The sequence below is a fragment of the Cebus imitator genome, unplaced genomic scaffold (genome assembly GCF_001604975.1).
Source record: "Cebus imitator isolate Cc_AM_T3 unplaced genomic scaffold, Cebus_imitator-1.0 Scaffold217, whole genome shotgun sequence".
Taxonomy (NCBI): domain Eukaryota; kingdom Metazoa; phylum Chordata; class Mammalia; order Primates; family Cebidae; genus Cebus; species Cebus imitator.
The window spans coordinates 647,560-660,198 of NW_016107532.1; the positions used below are offsets into that span (position 1 = coordinate 647,560).

At 35.7% G+C, this 12,639-nt stretch overlaps 1 protein-coding gene across 8 annotated transcripts in view; it reads right to left on the bottom strand.

Annotated features, from left to right (window-relative positions):
- The window catches only part of TANC2 (tetratricopeptide repeat, ankyrin repeat and coiled-coil containing 2), a 437,594-nt gene that overhangs the window by 156,089 nt on the left and 268,866 nt on the right, over positions 1-12,639 (bottom strand). The window lies entirely within an intron of this gene.

Consider the following 12,639-nt stretch of genomic DNA (forward strand, 5'->3'; position numbering starts at 1 on the left):
ACTGAAATACCTAGGAAGAGGAACATCACTGATCTATCACCTTGATTTATTTCAGAAAATCAAGAAATACAGTAAATATACTTTGGCACGAGCATATTTCTCAATTTCAGCCAAATGACATTAAAATAAAAAGATAAATATTGCCATCACTGAACTGAATGAATAGTTTATTCCTTCAAAAATCCATGAACTGAATGAATAGTTTATTTCTTCAAAAATCCAGACAGAGGTACAATGATTTTAAAAAAGAAAGCAATGATATTCATTATCAAATGCAATAGCTCTGAGGTCCTGATTTCGGGCTTAGACAGCTTTCCAATCAGTAAATAGGGAACTATGGCTTTAATCTGGGACTACAAGAAAATTGTGGTTGGTGTTATCTGAATCTATCATTTTCCACTGCCTTTTTATGATTACTGTGCCTAGTCTTCTTTAGTTTCTCTTTGCTTCATTTTCAAAATTCTTCTCCTTTCAAACATTATTTAAAGGCATATGAGATAAATACTGGAAAGATCAGCCAGGAGACACGGAATTCTGTTAGCCGTTTCCCGTTGTTCTTCTAGTTGTACCTTGTTATACTCTTCCTCACAGTCATTTGGATCTTTGCCATTTGTACATCATTTTCTGATAAAAAGGCTTTGTCATACTGCATCAAACTTACGTTTCCCTTTGCCAAAACTCTGCTTAGGCTGCACTTTCTTTACTTTTCTAATCAATCTCCCAGTCAGAATTAATTGCTTCTCTCTCTCAGCCACCACATAAATATATATTGCCTTTAGAACTCATACTATTCAGGTAGTTGTTTACATGGCTGCCTTCCCTCACTGATTGTAGTAGGTTCTCGAGAACAGGAGGTAATGCCCAATTCATTTCATTAACCTACCACTTCAGAGTAAATTGGAGTGCCCTGCACATGATGCTCAATGTAGAACTGAATTCTAGATTGGTCCTACTTAGATTTCATAATCTGTTTGGCACGATCCTCCTCCTCCTCCTCACTGTTTTGCTTTCTTAATGCTTAACAGATATCACTACCATAATATGCTTGGCTTCAACAATGTTTCTATTATCTTCCTTCAGATATTCATGATTCCCCTTTTCCTTTTTTCCATAGCATACACCACCTTCTAGCATACTATATAAATTACTAGCCTGGGTAACATTACTTACTAACATTACTTTTCCCAACAATAATGTAAACTACATGAAAAATGGGGATCTTTGTTTTGTTTATTGATGATTATGCTTAAGTGCTTTGAACAGTGCCTGATATATATAGTACCTGCTCAACAAATACTTGTCAAATGAACGAATAATTATATTATATGCACGTTTCATGTTTCAGCTACATTTTAACAATGAGCAAACAACAAATTAACTTTTGTCCTATTGGGTTATTTTGAAGGAGTTGGCTATACCATCAACGCCTTGTACATCATATATCATCCCATACAAACAACAATGACGACTCTATAGGGACACATATGTTCTTACCTTACAGTGCTAGTCTTACTATGCCATTGTACTGTACAAAGTTTTGAGATAGTTCTGTCAGATTAAATTAATATTATACTGGAAAGATTATAGGTAGGAGGGTTGCTTGAACCCAGGGCTCGAGAACAGTCTAGGCAACATTGTGAGACTCTGCCTCATTCATGCATCCCATTCATAAATAAATAAATACTATAATATTTAAATAACACTTTTCAGATACAAGTATAAGATATGATTAGGTGAGTTCAGGTGAATGGAGAAAATAGAAAACCAAATCTATAATAAAAGGGTTTGATGTAAAAAGAAAAAGCTTTAAAAAGTAAATCCACAAGGTTTGTCATTTAAAAGACTTGTTTTTAGAGAAGGAAGAGGGAAGAATAAAAAACTTTTTTTTGAGATTTCATCAGATTTTAACAGCTGAGGACAAATCACTCACAGAGCATTTAACCGACATGCATTTTTGAAGTTAAAATAATTTAAATACACTAAAAGTGGGCAGAAAAAATCTAGCAGACAACATTTGGTATACAACATTTTAGAGACAACTCTATATTGCGTTTGGAAGACAGTTTGAATTGTTTCTTCTTATATCAATTGCCACTAATGCAAAGAGATTATAGTAGCACAATTGTCATTCTAGCTGACTTGAGCGAGGAGCCTGGAATGACACTATTGCTCCTGCTTGGGCAAGAAGCCACTCTGCTGCCCTTATACACTTGATACATAAAGCCAACATTCTCACTCCTGAAAAGCCCATTTATTATTTTTGTAAAATCTCTACTAAAGTTTCTGATTGGATTTGCTTAAATTCCCGTAGATTCCCATTCTGCATTTACCTTATTCTTAAGATCCTTTTCTTATGAAAACGTGAGACTCCAAGCATTAACAAGTAGATGGTGAGAAAATAGGGTTATATTTTATCTGACTTCTGTTGTTTGTATGCTTTCCTGATGGATCCCTCATTCTCACACAAAGCACTGATGACAGCTGTTGCAAGCAAACATTTCCTGCTTCCCACATCCCTCCAATTCACTGCCAATCTCATTTTTGGACATCAAGGATGACCGTAGACTGCCTACTCTGATAATTTCTGCCATGCAACCGCAAGTCCACAAGAGTCTTCTACTTCCTTCCAACACACGGGCTTAAAAACGAAATATGCAATAGCAATTTACATTTAGAAAACAAAACACGTTGTCAATTTTTTTTCATATTTTAGAATTTTAATTCAAAGGTATATGAACAGCTAAGTTTATATTCAGAAAACTGAGCTACTCCAGAAAAATCCAAGCCTTAATGTTGCATACTGTCAAAACTCGAATCACTTTATCATTTGAGTTAAAAGCTTTTATGTTTTCAGCAAATAGTATTATCATCATATGTGGAACATGGAGTGTAAATTGGAATATCTATTATAACTATGAACTTTACTTGCTGGAGTGTTAATGTTTTTAAAAGTACACAGCTGAATCTATTTGACCAACATATTTATATTAGTCAAACCTCTATTTAATACAGCAAATAAAATATACACGATGATTTTAAAATTTTCATTATATATATTTCTTCCATTTGTCATAGGTAAGTTAAAAGCTCAGAAAAATATTTTTAAAAATAATTCACCATAAATATTTGCATATGTGCTGACTCCATTCTGCCCACAAAAGTGTCACAAAAGCCACAAGTCATTTCTGTTCTTTTAAAAATCAAGAATCTTGGCCTTATGGAATAATATATATAGTTTTATTCATTACAGTTCAATCCAGCAGCAGCCTTGAGGATTTTAAATAATCCTGTAACAATTTCCTGATCATAACAGAAGATGTGGTCCTAAAAAGATGCCAAGAAGCTTAGGCAATAGAAAGTGATTTTCTTCCCAAATTGGAGAGAAGCCTCTATCATAGCAAGGACCATTTAAACAATTCTTTACCCACATTTTTTGAAGTTACTCAAACGTTATTCTTCACACCAATATTCAACATCATTTGGTCTCTAAAATAAATAATTGTATTAGTCACACTGAAATTCAGTTTTCAAAAGAGAAGCATAAAAGTTGGATCTGGCCAGGCACAGTGGCTCATGCCTGTAATCCCAGCACTTTGGGAGGCTGAGGCAGGCGGATCATGGGGTCAGGAGATCAAGACCATCCTGGCCACCACAGTGAAACCCTGTCTCTACTTAAAAAAAAAATACAAAAAGTAGCTGGGTGTGGTGGTGCACACTTGTAGTCCCAGCTACTTGGGAGGCTGAGGCAGGAGAATCACTTGAGCCCGGGAGGCGGAGGTTGCAGTGAGCTGAGATGGCGCCACTGCACTCCAGCCTGGCAACAAAGTGAGATTCCATCTCAAAAAAAAAAAAAAAAAAGAAGTTGAATCTGAAGGGCTTTTTATTACTGGCATTCATCATCCCCATCCCCATCATGCCTTAATGTTCAGATGCTTAGAACAAATTAGTAAGTGTGAATACACTGAATTTTTTTTCCTATTTCAAGCTCATTTCACATTTGAAATCCTCAATTATTCCTGTTCACCAGAGATTTCAGTATTTGATTCTCCCCAGTTTGGGGAACCACTTCCGTATACATTAGAAAGTATAAGGAAAGTATGTGCATCTAGAGCTAAATGAAAATAGAGGACCCTCCTGAGATGAGAACATTTAATTTAAAAAATGATTTAGATATCTAATCATTTAAGCCACCAAAGGTTGTGGTTTTATCAACTATTTACATACATTATACATTTAGCAGGGCAATTCCCTATGAAAGTAATTTTATTTCCCTACATTCTGGAAACATTTTCACTCTACAAGCTACTAAGCGTTGAAAATAACTGGTTTATAGCTTCCTTTCCTGCCTCTTTGTGAGCATCCTGAAACCATGGTTTCCAGATACAGAAAACAGCATAAAACAGACTACTCCATAACCTATGACTTGCCCTGTAGGCCACAGTAGGTCTGTTTGTATTACATTCAATACTGACAAGAAATAATTTTCTGATGAAGCATTTTGCTTAACACAGTCAACATGTACTACTCCAGTCGTATAAAATCTTGTTTTCCAGGACAGATCTAACTGATCTCTGATGGTACATTTACCTTTTATCCTTCCTTTAAGGATGCATGGTCAGTACTGCTTAAGAATCTAAAGCACTCTGCTAGCCAGAAAGACTAACATTATGGGAAGAAAACCGTGGTAAATAAAAAAAATTAACAATTAAGGTCTATAGATGTAACAATTTAGGATGATTTAATTGTTTTTATTTTTTTTTTTAACATGAGTAGGGGAAGAGGAGGGACAAGAGGGAAAAAGTATCAAGTATGTTCAGGAAGTATTTTCCAATACTTGAGTTAAAACAAACTCCAATGTCATAGAGAAAATCAGTGTTTTGTAATACATTATATAAACAGTTATGTCTTCTATTAAGAGAAAAATGATAAGAAAACCATGGTCTATTAGAAAAAAATTGATAAACTGACCTCATCAAAATTCAACATTTTTGTATTTCATAATTTTGTATTTCTTACACCAGTAAGAAAACAAAAAAGACAAGCAACAGACTGAAAGTATTTGCAAATACATGTCTGATATGACTTGTATCCAGAATATACAAAAATTCTTACAGATCAAGAAGAAAATAACCCAATATCAAAATGTGCTAAAGTTTGAATAGATATTTCACTAAAGAATAAATAGATAACAATATACAAATAAAGCTCAACATTAGTAGTCATTAGGAAAATGCAAATTAAAACCACAATGAGACAGCATTTCACACCAGCTAAAGGTAACTGAGTAACAAAGGAGAAATGGAGAAACAGGAATTCTGGTACACTGCTGGTGGGAATGAAAAATGGTACGGCTACTTTGGAAAACAGTTTTGCAGTTTCTTAAAAAGTTAAACATAAGCTTACCCTAAGATTCAGCAATTCTACTCTTAGGTATCTATCTAAGAGAAATGAAAACATATGTCCACCCAAACACTTGCAAACAAATGTTCACAGCAGCACTATTCACAATAGGCCCAATCTGGAAACAATGTCTACCAAATGGTAAATGAGTAGACATTATGTGGTATAATCATAAGTGGAATCCTACTTTAAATAAAAAGGAAGAAACTACTGATACATATATGCCATAGATAAACCTCAAAAACATTATGCTGAATGAAAGAAGCCAGAGACGAGAGATGACATACCATATGACTCCATTTATATGACATTTCCAGAAAATAAAAATTTATAGAGTCTGTCAATTAGTTGTTGCCTGGGAACTGGGAGAGGGAATGGGATTAATGTTAAATAGATGCAGAAATCTTTCTGAGATGATGAAAATGTCCTAAAACGGATTCATGGCGAGGGTTATACAACTTGTTACATTTACTAAGCATTACTGAACTGTACACTTGAAATGGGTGAATTTTATAATATATAAAATATGACTAAATACACTTGTTATTTTAAAAAAAGATTTTAAAAATCTACACACAGACTGATGCTTTAGATTTCACTTAGTGTCCCTCTGAACTAAGGTGGGGAAAAAAAAATTTCTGGCCAGTTTGGGCACTCATCTTAGATTTATACACTCAATATTTAAAATAAATTATCCATCTGTTGTAGTTATTAGGTTTTATTAAACAATTCTAAAAATACATATTTCAGACAAAGATCTTGTTAGGTTTCCTAGGACTGCTATTTCTATACCAAAGAAAAGAGAAAATCCTTCTGTAAAGACAACAGCTATAATTTTTTTTGAGACAGAGTCTTACTCTGTAGCCCAGGCTGGAGTGCAGTGGTGTGATCTTGTGATCTGCAACCTCTGCCACCCAGGTTTAAGCAATTCTCATGCCTCAGCCTGCTAAGTAGTTGGGATTACAGGTGCACACTATCATGCTCAGCTAATTTTTGTATTTTTAGTAGAGATGAGGTTTCACCATGTTGGTCAGGCTAGTCTTGAACTCCTGACCCCAAGTGATCCACCCATTTAGTCCTCCTAAATTGCCGAGATTACAGGTATAAGCTACCGCGCCCTGTCACATTTTACATATTTTAAAAAACTGGTATGATTTATATACATAAAGTATAAATCTTTGGTGTATAGCTTAATTATTTTTATACATGTGGGAGTCTTCAAAAAGTTCATCGAAAATTCATCTTACAAAAAAACTGTGGATGAATTTCAAACATTTTTTCATCAAAATAAATTCATACTAACTTGTTGTAAGATGTCTGAACGGGATATAGTTTGAGGCATTAAGAACAAGACATTAGTTTGAAAAGAGACCTTATCAGAGCAACATAAATTTTGCTAAAATTGAAGCAAGGACAAACAGCAAAGTTATGGTAAAGCTTGAGTGGAAGAATGGTAAAATCATCGATGTTTTACAAAACATTTATGGAAACTGTATTAGTCCATTTTCACACTGCTAATAAAGACATACCTGAGACTGGGTAATTTATACAGGAAAAAGGTTCAATGGACTCACAGTTCCACATAGCTGGGGGGGGGCCTCACAGTCATGGCAGAAGACAAAAAGGAGCAAATCACGTCTTACATAGATGGCAGCCGGCAAAGTGAGAGCTTGCGCAGGGAAATTCTCCCTTATAGAACCATGAATCTCATGAGACTTACTCGCTATCACGAGAACGGCACAGGAAAGACCCACCTCCATGATTCAATTACCTCCCACTGGGTCCCTCCTACAACATGTGGGAACTGTGGGAGCTATGATTCAAAATGAGTTTTAGGTGGGGGCACAGCCAAACCATATCAGAGACAATACCCTACAGAAATCAGTTTACAAATAGGTGACTTGTTTAAAGAAGGGAGGAGACAGTGCTGAAGAAGAAGCCCGCAGTGGCAGACCATCCACAAAAATTCATCATTGTTTGTATCCTAACTGAAAAGGACAAATGATTAACAGCACAAACAATAGCCAACATCACAGATGTCTCAATGGGTTCTGCTTACAATTAAGACTGAAAAATTAAAGTGGGGGCAAATTTTCCACTAAATGTGTGCCAAAACCATCGTGCCCAGATCAGCTGCAAAAAAGAGCAGAGCTTCCGATGAAAATTTAAAGCAAGTAGGATTAGGATCCTGGAGCATTTCTTCAAAGAACGGTAACAGGATGAAACATGGCTTTATCAGTACAATCCTGAAGACAAAGCACAACCAAAGCAAGGGCTACCAAGAGGTGGAAACAGCCCAGTCACAGCAAAAGTGGACCAGTCAAGAGCAAGGGTCATGGCAACAGTTTTTTGGGATGATCAAAGCATTTTGCTTGTTGACTTTTTGGAGGGCCAAAAATGGTAACACTTGCTTACTATGAAAGTGTTTTGAGCAAGCCAAAGCTTGGCAGAAAAACACCTGGGAAAGCTCCACCAGAGAATCCTTTTCCACCACAATACTCCTGCTCATTCCTCTCATCAAACAAAGGCGATTTTGCAAGTTTAGATGAGAAACCGTCTTACAGTCCTGATTTGGCTTTGTCTGACTTCTTTTTGTTTTTTAATCTTAAAAAATTTGTAAAAGCTATGTATTCTTCTTCAGTTAATAATGTAAAAAAGGCTTCATTGAGATGGTTAAATTCCCAGGACACTCACTCAGTTCTTCAGGGATGGACTAAATGGCTGGTATCATGACTTACAAAAGTGTCTTAAACTTGATGGAGCTCATGTTAAGAAATAAAGTTTATATTTTTTATTTTTATCTTTTAATTATGTTTTTCCATGGACTTTTTGAAGTCTTCTCATGAGTATAAATCCATTAACTACCATCCAGACGAAGATACAGAAAGCTCCCTTAGTCAATAATCCTACGAAAGGTAACCACTACTTTAGTTCTATAATCATAGAAGTGATCATTTTGTTTCTATAAACTTTATATATATGTACAAACTTTATACAGGAGGCACTCTTTTGAGTCTGACTTATGTTCAATATCACATCTGTAAAATTTATCCATGATGTTATAAGAGTAGTATGTTCTTTTTCGTTGCTGTATACAATTTATTTATCAGTTCCACTGGTGATGAACATGTGAATGGTTTTTGGTTTTTAGGTATTACAAATAAAACTAATAAAACTTTATCTGTGTTCTTGTAAACAAAAACACTTATTTCTCATGGGCATTCCGTCCAGGAATGGAATTGCTAGGTTTTAGATAACATGCATATATAGCTTTATAAACCTTTAATAGATCTTATCACACAACTTTACAAAATGGAGTATCAACTTATTAACACACTCCCACCATCAATGTATAATTTAAATTGCAACATTTTTATTGTTGCTTGGCATTGCCATGTCTTTTAATTTTGTGGATTTGGGTATAGCAATATCTCATTGTCAAGAACTGTGAAGAATCTGTAAACTAACAAACTTCGATGCTGGAAAAAGATATGAAACTTCTGTGTCAGAGATGAAAGACAGTTATTACTCAGAGCAACAGCAGTAGCCAGAGGATCAACATTTGTGCCACTTCCCTGAGCCCTAATTCCCACAGGGCAATATAAGAGGTCTAGGTGACACCTGTACTTTTAGATGGTTGCATTATAAGAGAGGCAATCTGTGCCTACACATTAGTTTGCATTTTCTATGATTTTATACAAATGGAATCATATACTATATTTTTAAAATGTGGCTTCATTCAAAGAGTATATTTAGAGATTCATATATGTTACTGTGGTATCCATAATTTATTTCCCTCTATAGCTGAGTAGAATTCCATTGTATGGATACATAATTAATTTTTTTATCCACCTGTTGATGGGCATTTGGGATGTTCACAATTTTTGGTTATTACAAATAAAGTTGTTATGATCATCTATGTATGTATTTTTAAGAACATATGCTTTCATTTCTTTTGAATAAATCCCATTGATTTTTCCATCTCAGAACTCTCTTACATATATTATAATTAAATATAGTCATCCCTAGGTATCTGCAGGGAATTAGCTCCAGAACCCCTACTTGGATACCACAATCTGCAAATGCTCAAGTCCCTTTTAGTTGGCCATCCATATATGTGGGTGTGGAACCACAGATACAGAGGGTTGACTGATTATATATCACATATAGATATAATGTTATATGTAGAGATTTATATATAGATATGAAGAATCATAATAAGAAATATTAATCTTTGGAGAGAGACATTAGGTGTAGAGAGGAGAGGGGCTCTTACTTTTCCTTCCATATTTTTTGTTTACAGTAGTGTTAGCCTTATAGACAGTGAGAGGAAAAGCGTATCTGGCTTTTATAGGAATACAGGAGTCCTAGACATCATTTCATAAGCCCTACAGTTAGCATTTTTATAAGGTAAAATAATGAATCTTGAGATATGTCTGTTCGAGAAGAACAATCTTATGTTCTTTTCAATAAATTCCAAAGAGGTCAAGAGAAGATGAGAACAAACGCATTAAGAGACTTCACCACCACCACCAAAATGAAAATTCCTAAATTTGGAAATGAGGGCTCCAGACTCAAGCAGGTGACCAATTTACTATGTTCCACACTGAAGATGAGTCTAGCTAAGTGCATATTACAAAATCTTAAAAACAAAACAAAACGTAAGGGCAAATTTCAGCTTTTTTGTCTTTTTCAAATCCTTTTAGTGTCTTTGTTATCTAGTATCAGTATAGCTGAGTAACAATGTCCTCTCATGGAATTTTGATACACTTCTGATTCTCTATGTAATTCATGAAGTCATGTGAAACACATCATGAAACTTTTCATAAAGTCTAAAACAGTTTCTGTCCCTATGCACAGCTAACATGGTTTATGACCTGTACAGCTGGGACGTATAGCCGAGGGGTGAGTTGGGCCAAATGAATCCAATGCCAGGATAAGATTTCAGAATGAAGGTTGGGATTGCCCTTTTTAATAGGCTTTGTAGGCCACTACAATGTTAACTGTAGAACTTACGATCTCTGTTGCAACTACTGAACTCTGTTGTGGTAGAGCAAAGCAGCCGTAAGTAAATAAATGCGTGTGGTTTTGCTGCTATGAAACTTTATTTACAAAAACAGAGTGTGCCAAATCTGGCCCATGGGCCCTGGTTTGCTGACTACTATGTTAGAGAAACAGAAATATCTTAAGATCTCCATTTTCCCCCAAAACTATTACATTGCTAATTGAATAAAGGCTTCTGATTAACCACTGAAAAATATATATTGGCAGTTGTTAGCAGATAGTGATAAATGTTTATACGTTCCACATATTAAAGAGAACTACAGTTTATAATTTTGGAAGAAATAAGGTTCTGAGATACTAGTAAGTCCAGAATTGTTTTGTGGCTAGCTCATACTATCATTTCATATAGAGCTTACTTTCTCTAAATAAGCCCCACCTCCCACCTTTTTCTGAGTAATTTCTCCTGTGAGAAGACTATATCCTATAGTAAGATGAAGAAAATTACCATTAGATTTAGTAACCACATTGTCATTTTTGTTTAAAGCTGATATCACAGATTGGTTGCTTCATGCATACATTCATTCATTAGTTCACTCAACCAGCAACTATGGAGCATCTACTGGACTCTTCTCAGTTGCTAATGTCAAAAAGTAGTAGACTAACACATATACACAACAGCTGCACATAACACAAAGTAGACTGTTGCCAACACAAAAAGAGAAACATACGAAGTACTAGGAGAGCCTAGAAGCAGCAGCAATTACTTGCAGCTGGGAGATGATTGGAGAAGGTATTTGAGTTCAGCCTGGGAAGGTAGCTAGGGACTACATGGAGATGGTTTGGTAGTTGCCTCAGAGCTTATTACTGTCTGGTGGTTAGTTACATGTGGTCCTGATGGCTTTCTGAGACCAACAGCAAAATATTATACTATCCAGCTTGCCTTTTCCATTCTCTTCCCATGGTCTGTTCAGTTCTGGCACTGCTCTGAAGGTATAGGATACTACTAGGGAGAGAGCACTTGGCTAATAGGGAAGTAGAACAGTTTCTGGGTATACTTGGGGCTAAGGGAAGCCTGAGGAAGAGCCGAGTCACTTTTAAACAAATGACAAGGTCCTTGATTAACACAGTTAAAAAAGGTTCTAAGGGATATACATAAAACATAATCGGGAGTAAGTAGGAAGAAGACGGTAACACAGAATGTTAATGTTAAGTAGAGATCAAGACTCATACCCTGAATTAACATTGTTCATTCAGCCTGACTATGTAGTTCCACTCATTCAAACAAAGCTTCTCTGTCTTCTATTAAGTGTTCAGTGCCTTTCTCAGATAATAGAGCCAGAATTTTCTTAGAAATCATTGGAACTTAGGAAGTAAGTTGGGATGTACTATTATGGTTGGTAGTTTCATTTCCCTATTTATATTATGAGCAAGGATCTATGTGCTTCTTTTTGAAAAAGACTCAACTTGCCTGGAACTTCTCATAATTTATACCTGATATGGTTTGGATCTGTGTCCCTTCCCAAATCTCATGTCGAATTGTAATCCCCAGTGTTGGAAGCGACTGGCTCATGTGGTGGATTTCCCCTTTGCTGTTCTTCATTTAAAAGTGTGTGGAACCTCCCCCTCCCACTCTTCCTCCTGCTCTGGTCATGTGAGGTGCTTGTTCCACCCCCCACCAACCCCCCGACCGTGCCTTCTGCCATTATTGAAAGCTCTCTGAGGCCTCCTCAGAAGCCAAGCAGAAGCTGCTATGCTTCCTGTACAGCATGCAGAACCGTGATCCAGTTCAACCTCTTTTCTTTAAAAATCACTTGGTTTCAGGTATTTCTTTAGGACAGTGTAAAAATGGACTAACACAACAGCATAACAGGATTCCAATATGACACGGTAATTGAGAATCAACGTATTTAAAATGTCCTAGAATAAAAAATTTCCTGTCACTATATAAAAGTGAATAATCTTTAGAAATTAGTATTAAAATCTTCTGTAGTTACTCATCTTTAAGATGAGCCATTTCCCTATAATCATACCTGATGACAGATGCCGATGGGTATCCCAGAGAACAAAGAAGAGGTAGGAAAGGGCAATGGGAATGGCAAGAAGCATTACACTATCAGCTGTCAGTCTCGGGTAGTATCTTAATAGCAGTGTGAAAATGGACTGATACATTTTTTTTTTTTTAACCACTGAGTTTGCTAGTGGTGTCGCAGAGTTATTCTTTTTTTTTTTTTTTTG